The sequence below is a fragment of the Lactuca serriola genome, chromosome 8 (assembly GCF_051521515.1).
Source record: "Lactuca serriola cultivar US96UC23 chromosome 8, Lser_US96UC23_V15, whole genome shotgun sequence".
In the NCBI taxonomy this organism is placed as follows: domain Eukaryota; kingdom Viridiplantae; phylum Streptophyta; class Magnoliopsida; order Asterales; family Asteraceae; genus Lactuca; species Lactuca serriola.
In genome coordinates this window covers 287,059,532-287,074,063 of record NC_136415.1, presented here as the reverse complement: position 1 = coordinate 287,074,063, position 14,532 = coordinate 287,059,532, and the positions used below count along the sequence as shown (strand labels likewise).

The window sequence follows — 14,532 nt, the reverse complement described above, 5'->3', positions numbered from 1 at the left end:
CTCCCATGGGGACCCCGTTAATAAATCACACATGTATTTACATATATTAATTATATAAAATAACATGATTTTGAGCTTCCAAAATTCATCAAAAAAACAAGTTTTTAAGTTGTTAGTATAATGTTTTTAAGATTTCATAACTTTTCTATTTTTAACATGTAAAATTTTGTTATAAATAATTATTTATTACCTAAAAAATAGCTTCTTTTAGAATAACAACTTCTTTTAGCCCAAAAAAAGGCAGCCCAAAATCAATCGGGGTGGGGGAACAAGGGCGGGGGTAATAAAGGGAATTCGGGGGCAGGGGCGGGGGTAGGAAGGCTGAACATTTTGGGGGCGTGGGCAGGGACGGGGGAACATAGAAATTTCGGGGCGGGGACGGGGGACGCACTCCCCGTCCTGTTTACCCCCACTGACATCCTTATGTCTAGTATGAAAAAACATACTTTCATCTACACAAACAAAACTAAAAACATACAATCATCACATACATATTATGAGTGCATAAACCAAGTCATAATTATATTAGATTTAATGTGAGTCATACATGAAATATCAAGTCCTTTTCCTAGGGGACAATAGGGACCAAAATCTTCAAGAGATGTTATTAAGGCTGCCACTAGCAAAAACATCCAATGCACGCAACATGTTGAACACTCGATGAATTAGAACTTGTTCCGGCAACATGCAAAACTTTACATAAGGGTTTCATTAGGCTCTGTTGCTTCACAAATTATGATGTAACACTTTTCAACAACAACACTTTACAGAAAAGGTTGTCTTTGCCACTACTATTAAAAAAAGACCATTTGATCTTCAATATGGATCCATCTTCGTTTTGTTACATTTTAAAGTACCTACCCTAGATCACAAGCAAATCTAATACTTAAAAAAGGAATAAATTTCTATTTACTATTACAAACCATTTGAATAAATAAATATTACTACAACTATATCGAAAAGGGTCCAACAACATCAACACATGGTCAATGGCTTGTTTATGCATTTATAATAATACAAAAATTATCAAATAACCTTTTATTTTTCTAAGACAACATTATTGTGACCAAATGCATGTAGTTAAAAAAATAGATCACATTGTTTATGTTGCCAAAAAGCCATACAAGAATTGTTCATGTTTTGCATGAAAATCGTCTATGGCTACAAAAAAACCAAACATCTTCATTTCATCCATAATATATATATATATATATATATATATATATATATATATATATGTGTGTGTGTGTGTGTGTGTGTAAAAAGGCTCTGATACCAATTGACAGAAATATAGTGTTCAAGATCGACTTTAAAACATAAAATTTTTGATTTTGCAACGGAAGATGATGTGTGTATAACTAACTAGTTTTATCCTACTTTTTAAATATGAAATTGACACACAAAAGGCAGTGTATCTGTCAATTGGTGGTATAATTTAGCAAACAGAGTATCGAACACAAGGAACGACAATTAAACTAATTAGTAGAATTATCTAAAAAACAAATAGTAAAAGTAGGGTTTTCTCTAGTTTTACAAGACTTGAAACTTAACTAACACTTAAACTAAGTAACTAACAGCTAAGCAAACAAGAATCAGCTAAATTCAATAGTGAAGGAGTCTTCTGTTTAGGTTTGAATCATTTGATCATATGGTTGATTTTATGGTAAATGTAGTGGATTAATTTTTATTGGCTACAGATTAAGGTGATTAGGTTCACGTTCGCTATTACTAATCCTTAGAAAACAGATTAATTCAAGTAGTGGCCAGTTGTCTAAATTAATGAATTTCCTAATTTATTGGTTCGGGTTAAGTAAGACTTGTAGTGGTTAATCAAATTGGTCGTTCAATTAACCTCTTGTTGATAGTTCGTCACACAAGCTCACACATTAACTTACCTATTTTCTAGTTAACCCTAGTTTCACGTTCGCTATTCCTAGGCATATAACAATGTTTTGACATTAATCATACGAGACTAGCAATTAAGAGATGTTGATACAACTTAATATATTGGTTAATTAACAGAAAATAGTTGTTGTTAACATATAAGGTTCTTTAACAAGCTTAACAAAACAATATCACCAAATTAAATTTATCCTAGCCATAAAATCAATCCATATTCACAAAGTCATTTACCCTAAACAGAAGATACGAGTTTTAGCTCATAATTACAGAAAAAACAAACTCAAAAACGAAATCAATTGGTTTATACATGGTTCAATCAAAAGATTAAGTAAAGAGTAAACTATAATGTGCCTTAATCCTCCTCAAAATAGAATGTAGGGTTGATTCTGCACTTTCCAGAGCTTCCACCGTATTCTTGATCGCAGCTTAGCCTCCAAGGGTTCCAGTGAAGTCCTTGGTCTCAGGCAGGAATGTCTTATTTATAGATTTCTGGAAACAGGTTTGACTCGTCGAGTCCAAGGATCAACTTGCCGAGTCCTTCATTAAAAACCCGTGTACGGCAAGGACTTCTATTGCTTCACGAATGTTCGACTAGACTCGTCGAGTCGGGGTATTGGCTCACCGAGTTCTTCAGGATTTTTGACTTTTTCTTCTTTATTTACTTCCCGAGCTCCCGATTGTTATTTCTGCTTCCTTTTGCTTCCGAGCACTTCTTCTAGGCTGAAAATACAATTTAGACGTAATTAAGCACCTTTAGTTCCATAATTGCAATAAAATAGTCAAAAAGTATTAATATTCTATACAAAATATATGAATAAATATGCACATATCAAAATACCCCACACTTGACTTTTGCTTTCCCCCAAGCAAATCTGAATTTTAACATATTAGCATCACATAAGACAATCCCAATCAAACCCAACCATTATGCCAAGACCGCAACGCATGCATTTGTGTCTAAAATTTTTCCTAAGGACCCCCCTCAATTCTAAATACTCACAATCCTCATAAATACTCGCCCACTTCTTTTGAACAATGCACATTTTATGCATCCCTCCGAATCCATCTGCAGAAGACTTCCTAACCTCAAGGTATTTTTGGTTAAGCAACTCAAGAATACATAATCTAGAAAATTATAACTTTTTTTTCGATACCACTATGGAGCTTATTCGGAATTCTTCACTTCTTTGATATTTGATCTTGATTTCTTTGAGCTCACCACCTTTTTGATTTTTGGTATCTTCAGCTTTTGAACTTCTTTAGAATTTTGATCTTTTGATCTTCATACTTTGACTCCTCCAAAATTCTTACAACTTTTTTTTGTAATTCTCTCTCTTTTTTTTAAACATGTAACTCACTTTGTTTTTCACTCAAAACCTACATGCTTAAGCAATGGCGCTCAACTTCAACCTTTATTCATTAAAGATATTAATTTTCCTGGATACATTTCAGGTACACGATGCTAAACATATTGCATTCATCAAACTAAGTGAGGTTGTGTTTTTTCCCATGATTTCACTAGAATAAAAGGGGCCACAAATGCATTATAACGTATATAGGCTCAACTAAACATTTGGGTCTTCAAAGAATCATCAAACATAATACTAGCATGACTCCTAATTGCTTTTACCAAAATTTTCTAAATTAATTCCTCTCAATTTTTCTACAAAATTTTAAAATTAAGCCTAAATTAAGATTCTAAGTTAACGAATGTAACCAACCCCCTACCCCACACTTAATTCATGCAATGTCCCCATTACATGTTATGCATGAAAAAGAAAAGTACAAAAGCAAAGAGGGAATTGGAACAAACTCCCCTAGGATAGTAGTCGCGAGGTTGATCTTGTGACATTGAAAGCTCAACCTTCAATTGACTTTAGACATGGGAACAGCTCACCCATGCCTCGGGCATCAAATCTCGTGTGGTTGATAGCTCTAAAAATGCATGAAAGACTCTCGGAAAACTTCAGCAATTAATCTTCAAAAATGCAGTCAATTTCCGTGTGAAATATCATCAAATCATGAGCTTGAGAAGTGAAATAAGGAGCAACTCGTCGAGTCATTATGGTGACTCGCCGAGTTGAAGCGCAAAAATGGCAGAAATCATGAAATTGTACTGCGACTCGTCAAGTTCATATGTGCACTCGGCGAGTTCGTCGCTGTGTGGAAAAAATGTATTATGCTTCAAATCCGGTTTTTGGTGAGTTGAACTAGCATCAAAATGACACTCATGATCTTCTTTTCTTCAATATTTACGCACTCTTTAACCCTCTTTATAATCGGACTCGTTACTTGGACTCAAAACTTCATTCTCTCTTGCCTAGACTCAATTCTTCCCACTATTATATCACTCTCTAGGCCATTTGCATGCAAACCCTCATTCAAATTCTGAAAATAACAACACAGAAGTAATAAAAAGGAAAACAAACTAATGATGATCCTAAAAACTACTTGTCCAAAAATAATCAAACATAATAAAAATAGTTTCAACACAACCAAACAATTAAAAATAAAAAGGATAAACTAGTCTTCATCTTCCTCATCACCATCTCCATCATCTCCTCGTCCGCTACCTCCCGCTCCACTTCTACGGGCATCGATTCTTTCCTCCCACGTGCGTACATACAAATAATTACCCCCATTCACATGTTGAATGTTGAAATGATTAAACATTTTAATATAAGATTTGTTGCCAAAATTCACACCCCTTGCCAAATCATCTTGAAATTGTCTCATCTCCACATTATACCAATCCATTGGTACTTCATCATCGACCGGAATCACTGGTGGGTCTTCATGGGCTTCTTCTTGTCGTCTCCTCACCCTTTTTTCCGGCTCCTTGAGTGCTATAATTGTATCATCATGTGGGATTGCAAAAACCCCACCACCAAAATCTTCTATAATCCTTGCCCTCCTTAAAAGCATAATGCTAAAAGGAGGGGTCGGGACCATTGTCAACATATTCCATGCTGCACTCTCCATCAACCCATACGATCTTGCCAGGCGGGTCACAAACAACCCGCCATTGATTTTTGAAGTTTTTCTCTCCTTGATCGCTCTGTAGGCTAAATAATATGCTAAACAGTATGGAAGATTGCAAAAAGTGTTTGGAGTAATAATACTCCACAAATAAAAGACATCAAGGTTAGGAACCATGTCGTCATCCTTCCGCATATTGATCGTGCAAGCAATAAGTCGGTGTATAAGACGCTGGATTGGTGAAAGAATGCTCCCTTCCTGAGCCGATTTGGGGATATAGACTTTATTTGCAATTGTGTTCCACCATGTGGAACCCACGACTCCCTCTGGGAACTCTTTGTGACAATGCTCCAAGAAAGTACCAAAACCTTCAGTATTGACCAAATGTTGGTCATAGATACCTAATCTCCATGCAAGCTCGCCAATGCTACATTGGCGGTATTCCCCGCCAAGGCAAAACATGAGGACACCCGGAGTGTGGTAATCATTTCCTCCACGGAAAGAAATGGTTGAGAAAAATTCCCATCACAACTCCTGAAACACCGGTTCTTGAATATGGAATAACCGGTTCCACCCATCACAAGTGAATGACACCCTATTGTGCACAAATGTCTTGACCACAAATAAGGCCAATTCCTGTTCATATCGGATTTGTCCCAGCCACTCCCAGTTCATTGCGTTGGGCACATAAATTTCCTTCTTTTTAACTTCCTCCAACTTCTTCCTCCATTTAGTCATTGTGGACTTTGATTCAATTTGTGGAAAATTTAACCAAGGATGATCCTCTTGGTTTCCTTGTGAACTTCGGCCCCTTCTGGAAAACATTTTCTGTAATCATAAAACAAGATAAAAGAACACCAAAACACCACAGAAATGTTAGAATAAAATCTGGCCTACATCAGGGACTGACTCATCGAGTTCTTCAACAGAATCGGCTAGTCTGATGAACTACTTGAGTCCTGTTGTGATTCGAACAATATTTGGTCATGAAATCTTTAAATTCAGTCAAGGGGTTTGTCTAGGAAGATATTCTAAGTACTAATTCACAACCATTCTCAACAAAAACACTTTAAACATGTCAAAATTAGAACACTAAAAAATATATCTTTTTCAAAACTGGGTTTTTCGAGAAATTAAGACCATGAAACCTCTAAAGGTTGAACCTTAAACATAATTAAAAACAAAAGATGTTAGCTTGTTGGAAGAAAGTAGAAGAAATCAAGAGAATCAAGATGGTTGATTGAAAGGAAGTTGGAATGTCGAGTGGGTGTGTCGGCTGTATAGAATGAAAGTGTTTTCCAATTAGGGTTAAAACCCTAATTTTACAAAATTGTAAAATTATTTTTTTTCGGTAAAAATACCCGACACGTCGAGTCAGTGTAGCGACTCGTCGAGTCGAGTCACGAATACAAGTTGATAATTCATGCTTTGACTCGTCGAGTCATAAACCAACTCGTCGATTCATTTGTTCTTTTGAAAAAAATTCCATCTTTTTACATGCTATCTTAAAAATAATTTCACCAAACCCCACACTCAGACCTTGCTCGTCCTCAAGCAATCATTTCAGAAAATTAAGAAGATTTAGATAGACAAATCCTTAGAAAACCACACAAAACAAAAACGAAAAAGAAAACGACAAAGAAAGCAAACTCTATTGATGGGTTGCCTCACGTTAAGCGCTTCTTTTTTAGGAGTCGTTAGCTGGACTCCTTCCCGCTCTACGTCTTTGCGTTGTCTTTCATCGGGAATTCCTACTTAGTCCTTTGTGGTTTATACTTTGTTTTGTAAATATGGATTTTCCTCTTATACGTCCTTTTCAATTCTTCCATTCTCTTCTTTGTGGCATTTTCTTCAACTTTACGCTTTATCCCTCTACCACGATTATTCTTTTTCGCTTCTTCCCTGTGACCAATTGTTTCCATTCCTCCTTTATCTACCTCGATTTCCTTTTCATTCATTATTTCATCATCACTCGAGGTCACGAATTCTTCCTCACTTTCATCACATAATAAAGAATCCGGTGGTTTAAAAGTGAAGACTTCAAATGTAGTAGAGACTAAGGCTCGAGGCTTGGTTCTTTTGATTGTGGTTGATATTGCTTCTTGATCAGGCATGTGTGATTTAATGGAAAAGTTATGCTAATCATTATTCTAAGCCTTAGTATTCTCTTTATCTTCTAAGCTTTCCTTCTTGTCATCTTGGATTGCTTCATCATATTGCACAATTGTGTCAAGATAAACCAAGTGTGCATTTTCAAAGTCACTCAAATCTTTAACAGCTCTGCTTTCCTCAAGTAGATTCTTCAATTGATCAGGCAAAATGTGCACGTCAATTCCAGAGAGGGTACTCATGGATTGCAGGCCAAAGTCTCCATCAGATTGTGACTTTTCGTCTATACTCATCGAGTCAGTGGGTCCTACTCGGCGAGTCATTGCGGGTTCAACACTTTGGATGGTCTCCTGGAAATCAGCTTCCTCGATCAGCCTCTCTATCTCCTTCAGGTCGCCTTCAGCATCAAAATTCTCTTCTAAAGATAATATGAATTGAATTGGATTGCTTTCTTGCAAAATCGTAAGCTCTCTTTCTAACAATTCATCATCCAATCCATTGAAGAAACTTTATCTTCTCTTGGCTCTATGTGCCCATTCTTTTGCTCAACTTTAAAAATAACTGAATCATCCCCCACCCTTAGTGTTAGTGTACATTCGTGCATATCTACTCAGGCACAAGCGGTATTCAAGAACGGCCGCCCAAGAATGATTGGGACTTTAAGGTCTTCTTCCATGTTTAGTATTATGAAGTCAGTAGGGAACACTAGTTTATCTACCTTGATGAGAAGATCTTCGCACACTCCCATTGGATGTATTATTGTTTTATCACCTAGATGGATTTTCATTTGAATAGGCTTTGGGTCTGGAAGGTTTAGCTTTTTGAAGAAGGAATATGGCATAATATTTATACTTGCCCCTGAATCAGTCAACGCTTGCGTGGTCATTAAGTTCCCAAATTGACAAGGCACGGTGATGCTTCCTAGATCGCCCCTCTTCTCTGGCAATTCTTTCAACACTATCTCAACCACTTTTTCCATATTTCTTCTAGTTGTAAAGAGGTTCTTAAGAAAACTTGCATATTTTGGCGTTTAAACTATTGTTTCAACAAACAGAATATTCACTTGGAGTGCCTTTATATGCTCCATAAAATTCCTATACTATTGAATATGTTCATCAGGTTTGGCTTGACTCGGAAATGGAAAAGAGGGTTGGTAAGGTTTTAAAGGAGGGTTGTTTCTGTCATCAGACATTGGACTCGTCGAGGGTTGTTTTTGTCATCAGACGTTGGACTTATCGAATCCTTGTTTGGGACTCGGCGAGTTGAGTTGGGTTTACTCGATTCCCAGTTTTCTGCCTCTTCTTTTTGCACCTCTATGGGATCCTTCTGTATAGGGGTCAGAGGAGTGAAAATTTTCTCAGAATCTGTTGTTATTGCATTCACATGTGCCATTCTTGGATTCTGTTCGGTATTGCTAGGAAGTTTACCCGGTGCTCTTTGGTTGATTTGTTGTGAAATATGGCCTAGCAGTTTTTCAATGTTATGAATGGATGCTTGCTGATTCCTAAGCATGGATTTTTGATCCATCATCATGCCTTGGTGCTCCCTTAACATATTTTGTTGCTCTTTTATTGCAGCGTCTGTGTCATTATGTCTCTTCTCGGATGCAGCTACAAATCTTGTGAGCATGTCCTCCAAATCTGATTTCTTTTCTTGCACTGGATCCTCTTTTTGATAAAGAAAACCCCTTGATTTCTTGCTTATATTTTTCCTCCTTTTCCTTTTTGTATTCATCGTATGGGAGCCATTCCTTCTTGGGTTTTTGCCAATCATCATCATATTTATCACCACTTGAATAGCACACTTGTACTTTTCGGTTCCCGTTCTCATCCAAATCACAATCTCTAGTAAGGTGAGGCATGTTACAATTCTCACATCCTACCCGGATAGCATGGATGGCTTGGTCCATCTTAGTCATTCTTCAGTCCAAAATCTCCAACTTAGCCACCATTGTTGCCATGCTATCAGTAACTGAGTTCACCACCCCTCGAATTGGTTCATTCCTTGGGTTATGATATTATCTAGAATGCTTAGAGAATTCTTCAGTTAGCTCTTTTATCACCGGGGGTGGCTTCTTTGTGAGTGGTCCTTGTGAATCAAGGAGCTGCCTAGTTGTTACATTTACTCCATCATAGAAAATGGAGACTTCTTGTTGGTTGTTTAGATCATGATGTGGGCAGTTCCTTAGTAAGCCTTTGTATCTCTCCCACACCTCATATAGTGACTCTCCAGCTTGTTGCTCAAAGTTTGCTATGGCTTTCTTTAACTTGGCTATCTTCGAGGGAGGGCAAATTTGGTCTATAAATTCCTCTTTCATTTTAACCCAAGTAGTGATGGATCCTAGAGGGAGTGATTTCAACCAATCTTTCGCAGCTCCCTTGAATGTGATTGGTAGCATACGAAGCAAAACGGTGTCACGAGCCACATTAGGGACATTGAAGTAGTCGGCTATATCGTTGACCGCATCTAGATGTTTGTATGCGTCTTCGTGATCTTTCCCGAAGAATGGAATTTCCTTAAGTTGAGCAAGTATGTGGCCTTTTAGTTCGAAAGTGACAGTTACGGGAATCGCGAGTTACACGAGTCCTGGGTCGGTGTCATCACGCATCCTTTTCTTCCATTCACCCATGGGAACTTCATCGATGTTAGCCATGGTGTTAGCGGGTTCGCCTTCAAAGTCGCTTTCTTCTTCGGATTCGGAATCGTAATCGGTTACTTATGGAATTGGATTTTCTTCATAATGTTCTAACTTGCTTTCCTCACTCTTTTGACTACTGGTTTCGCCTGTTTTCTTACTTTTCTTCTTCCCAAAGACTGACTTAAGGACTTTGAAAGGTCATTTCCTTGACGGGCTAGTGTCTTCAACAGCCTTGTCTTTGTTCTTTCTAAGAGCGGATTCTAGATCCTCATATGGAGGAACTAGGGGTGTGTTGGATCCTCGGGTCATGTAACACCAGAAATCAAAAAAAGAAACATGCGTAAAAAGAACAAAATATGAACTAAAAACGAAACTGTGGATTCAGCGATTGACTCGTCGAGTCTATTCGTAGGAACTCGACAAGTTCACTGCCAAAACAGAAAAAAAAATTAAACAAATTTCCTAAAAGCTAGAAACTAAAAATCAGTCCTAATACTAAATTTACTTAAAGCAGTAACTTTGTGCAAGAAAAATCTCACACAAATGATCGATAACACTAGTAATCAATTAAATTTTAGAACCGTTCCCCGACAACGGCGCCAAAAACTTGATGTGTGTATAACTAACTAGTTTTATCCTACTTTTTAAATATGAAATTGACACACAAAAGGCAGTGTACCTGTCAATTGGTGGTATAATTTAGCAAGCATGGTATCGAACACAGGGAACGACAATTAAACTAATTACTAAAATTATCAAAAAAAACAAATAGTAAAATAGCAGGGTTTTCTCTAGTTTTACAAGACTAGAAACTTAACTAACACTTAAACTAAGCAACTAACAACTAAGCAAACAAGAATCAAATAAATTCAATAGTGAAAGAGTCTTTTGTTTAGGTTTGAATCATTTGATCCTATGGTTGATTTTATGGTAAATGCAACGGATTAACTTTTCATTGGCTACCAATTAAGGTGATTAGGTTCATGTTTGCTATTACTAATCCTTAGAAAACAAATTAATTCAAGCAGTGGCCAGTTGTCTAAATTAATGAATTTCCTAGTTTATTGGTTCGGGTTAAGTAAGACTTGTAGTAGTTACTCAAATTGGTCATTCAATTAACCTCTTGTTGATGGTTCGTCACACAAGCTCACACATTAACTTACCTATTTTCTAGTTAACCCTAGTTTTACGTTCGCTGTTCCTAGGCATATAACAATGTTTTCACATAGATCATACGAGACTAGCAATTAAGAGATATTCATACAACTTAATATACTGGTTAATTAACAGAAAATAGTTGTTGTTAACGTATAAGGTTCTTTAACAAGCTTAACAAAACAATATCACCAAATTAAATTAATCCTAACCATAAAATCAATCCATATTCACAAAGTCATCTACCCTAAACAGAAGATACGAGTTTTAGCTCATAATTATAGAAAAAACAAACTCAAAAACGAAATCAATTGTTTATACATGGTTCAATCAAAAGATTAAGTAAAGAGTAAACTAGAATTTGCCTTAATCCTCCTTAAAGTTGAATGTAGGGTTGATTTTGCACTTTCCAGAGCTTCCACCGTGTTCTTTATTTCAGCTTAGCCTCCAAGGTTCTAGTGAAGTCCTTGGTCTCCGGCAGGAATGTCTTATTTATAGATTTCAGGAAACAGGGTCAACTCGTCGAGTCCAAGGATCGACTCGCCGATTCCTTCATTAAAACTCGTGTACGGCAAGGACTTCTATTGCTTCGCGAATGTTCGACTAGATTCATCGATTCGGGGTATTGACTCGCCGAGTTCTTCAGGATTTTTGACTTTTTCTTCTTTATTTACTTCCCGAGCTCCTGATTGTTATTTCCGCTTCCTTTTGCTTTCGAGCACTTCTTCTAGGCTGAAAAGACAATTTATACGTAATTAAGGATTCTTTTGAAGGTGGAGATCTATTCACCACTCCGCTTTGTACAGTGTAATGCCTCATTGTACCTTCTATTTTTTAGAAGTTGTCAAACGAAACCTTGCAAAACTCCAACCCATTTTCGTTTTGAGTGACCTAACTTGGTTCCCGGTCTGCTTTTCAACCATAGTCTTCCACTCCTTGAACCACCCAAACACTTCATATTCATCCTTTGTCTTCAGAAAATACACCCAGGTCTTCAATGAAAAATCATCGATAAAAGTCACAAAGTATTAACATCCACCATGAGACTTTACAGGATAGAGATCCCATATATCTGAGTGAACACACTCGAGGATCTCCTTGCTTAAGTGTTGAACCGAACTGAACTTCACCATGCGTTGTATCTCTTGAACACAAGCTTCGCCAGGTTTAGCATTTCTAGATGCATCTCCACCAAACAACCCTTTCTCGCTCATATGTCCTAACTTATGATACCACAACTTTCTTTCATCATCATACTAATCCAAGGATTAGAATACAGTCGTCTTTGCCCTAACCGTACAACCTTTCAGGATATAAATCTCATAAGGATTCATATTTCTCTTCATAACTACAAGAGCACCCTTGGAGACTCTTACTCAGTCACCCACTTCAGAATACTTCAATCCATCATTCACCAATGTGCTAAGAGAGATCAGGTTCTTTCAAAGATTTGGGACAAACTACCAATCCAATTTCCTGACCATACCATCGTGTATCGTGATCTGCACTTTGTCACTGCCCTTTACCCTGCTTATCTAATCATCACCCACCCTGATTGTTTCATTCCACTCATTAAAGGAGTCGAACTAGTCTCTATTGTACGTCATGTGATAGGATGCTCCAGTAAGCATCAGTAGAACTAGATGTATATACAGTCAAAACTTCATCATCATCCCCTTCATCGGGATCTCCTTGAACAACAACATTGTTGTTTCTTGATTCAACACCATTATTCACTTTCTTCAGCAATGGACAATCTCTTCTTAAGTGCCCCTTTTTCCTTTCAATTATAACATTTGATGTTTCCTTTAGATTTAGAACTTGACATCCCTTTGCTTTTGATACAACATGTTTGTCATAAAATTTTTATGATACTTATCACACAATTTCTTCTAAAGCCCATATGCACTCGTTTGATCCACAAACTCTATTAGTACTTTGTATGTCAAACTGAACATGCTCCATGAGCCCTAAGTGCTCCATTGAGTTCCAATTGCTCCATTAAACTCAAATGCTCCATGCAAATGTTCCAAATGCTCAAGTCACATTTAACAGAATATTTAAGTCGAGTATACTGTATAAAACTAAGATATTATTATAAAATAGTAAGCAATATTTTTACTTTCAAATAGATAAATTTAAGTGAAAAAGATGGTTTTATATATGAATTTTAGGAAAATAAATCTTGATATAAAAGTGTTGTTAAGACACCTTGCCTTAATTTTTTAAAGGATTGATTATAGATGGTTTATAAAAAATTAGTATTGGTTTTCTATTGTTAGTTTGAAATATTCTAATATTTGAGAAAGGTTGAAACAATACTATTCTCATGAAAAAAAATGAAATTTTGAAATGAAAAAAAAAATGATTTGACCTACTCTATTATGCTTGAGTGGATTATTAGGTCTGAAAAGTTGACTTTTGGTCAACAACCCACGTCACATCTTTTCTTTTTTCTGACAACTTTAGTAGTGTTTGTTTTGATGCAGTTGTAGTTCATTTTGGCTTAAGGCTCTTAACAAGTTTTCAAAAAAGATTTCTTAACTTTTAACATATTTTTGAGAATTTTAATCTTACATTTCAATTAAAATCTCACACCTAATCTTGATATTATCATATTCACTTACTTGCTTCAATTTACTTATTAATGGTATAGCTCCATTCAAGATTAGTATTGTGTAAGTGTTTGAGAGTGTTTATGTGAGTGATCATACTTCCTCTTACTAGATAGGAAAATCTTGTATAATGTATTTAAGACTACCTAACAGTCTTAATTTATTATTAATTGATCATACATCGGTGGATAATTAGTCTTAACTTATGATTGATTGATAATCTATTGGTGGATAATCTATCGGTGGATAACAATTGTAGACGGTGGGGGTATCCATATCGAAATGGAAGCTCTATGTAGAACTCAACCATTGTAAATCATTATGTTATTTATTCCCTTAATCTTTTATATATTTTGAATGTACATGTTGTTTGTATCTTTGTAGTTATAAGTTGGAAGAAAGTATTGTTTTCTTGAACTACTTTGTATTTTTTTTCTTATAAATCAAAGTATTTTGTTTATCTTTACAAACTTTGTTTAGGGTTGTTTAATAAATGTTAACTTGTTTATAATTATTATTAGCATATCCCCTTCCCACTTCCCAAGGAACACTTATAAGTACTTCAGATATAAAAGAGAGCTCCAAAAGTAATAAGAGCTCAAAGAATAGTAGGAATTTTAAAGGTATTGTGAGCGAAGAAGATAGTAAGAGTTCATAATTTGAGGTTACATATGAAGTAGATTCATAAATCCAAATGTCAAAACATCCACTAGAGAGAGAAAACCTCCACGTAGATACTCTCAACCAGCAAATTATTTGTTATTGACTTAGAATGATGAGCCAAATTCTTATCTAGAGGATTTGAGAATGAAGGATTCCATGCACTAGAAGAAAGCTATATAGGATGAGATGAGTTCACTTAATAAGAACCAAACTTGATCCCAACAGTGAGCTGCCAATACGAAAAAGAACTATATAACATGTAGGTGTTAATGTAAAGGATGCACTTGATCGTAGAAAACGATACATGGTTACAATTATAATTAGTGAGTTCTGATAGAAAAAGAGATTTGATTACAATAAGATATTTGGTTATGAAGATGAGTACAATCATATTAGTCTTAGATATAATGGCTACTAATCACTTACATATCGAGAATGGCTTGATGTAAAGGCATCTTTCTTGCATGGTGA

The 14,532-nt window shown here is 36.0% G+C and overlaps 1 non-coding gene across 1 annotated transcript; it reads left to right on the top strand.

Annotated features, from left to right (window-relative positions):
• Nucleotides 1-9,152: 9,152 nt before the first annotated feature.
• Nucleotides 9,153-9,259, top strand: LOC145071660 (small nucleolar RNA R71). Its single transcript, XR_013690667.1, has one exon. It is a non-coding gene; the product is annotated as a small nucleolar RNA R71 (small nucleolar RNA).
• The last annotated feature ends 5,273 nt before the right edge of the window (nt 9,260-14,532 follow it).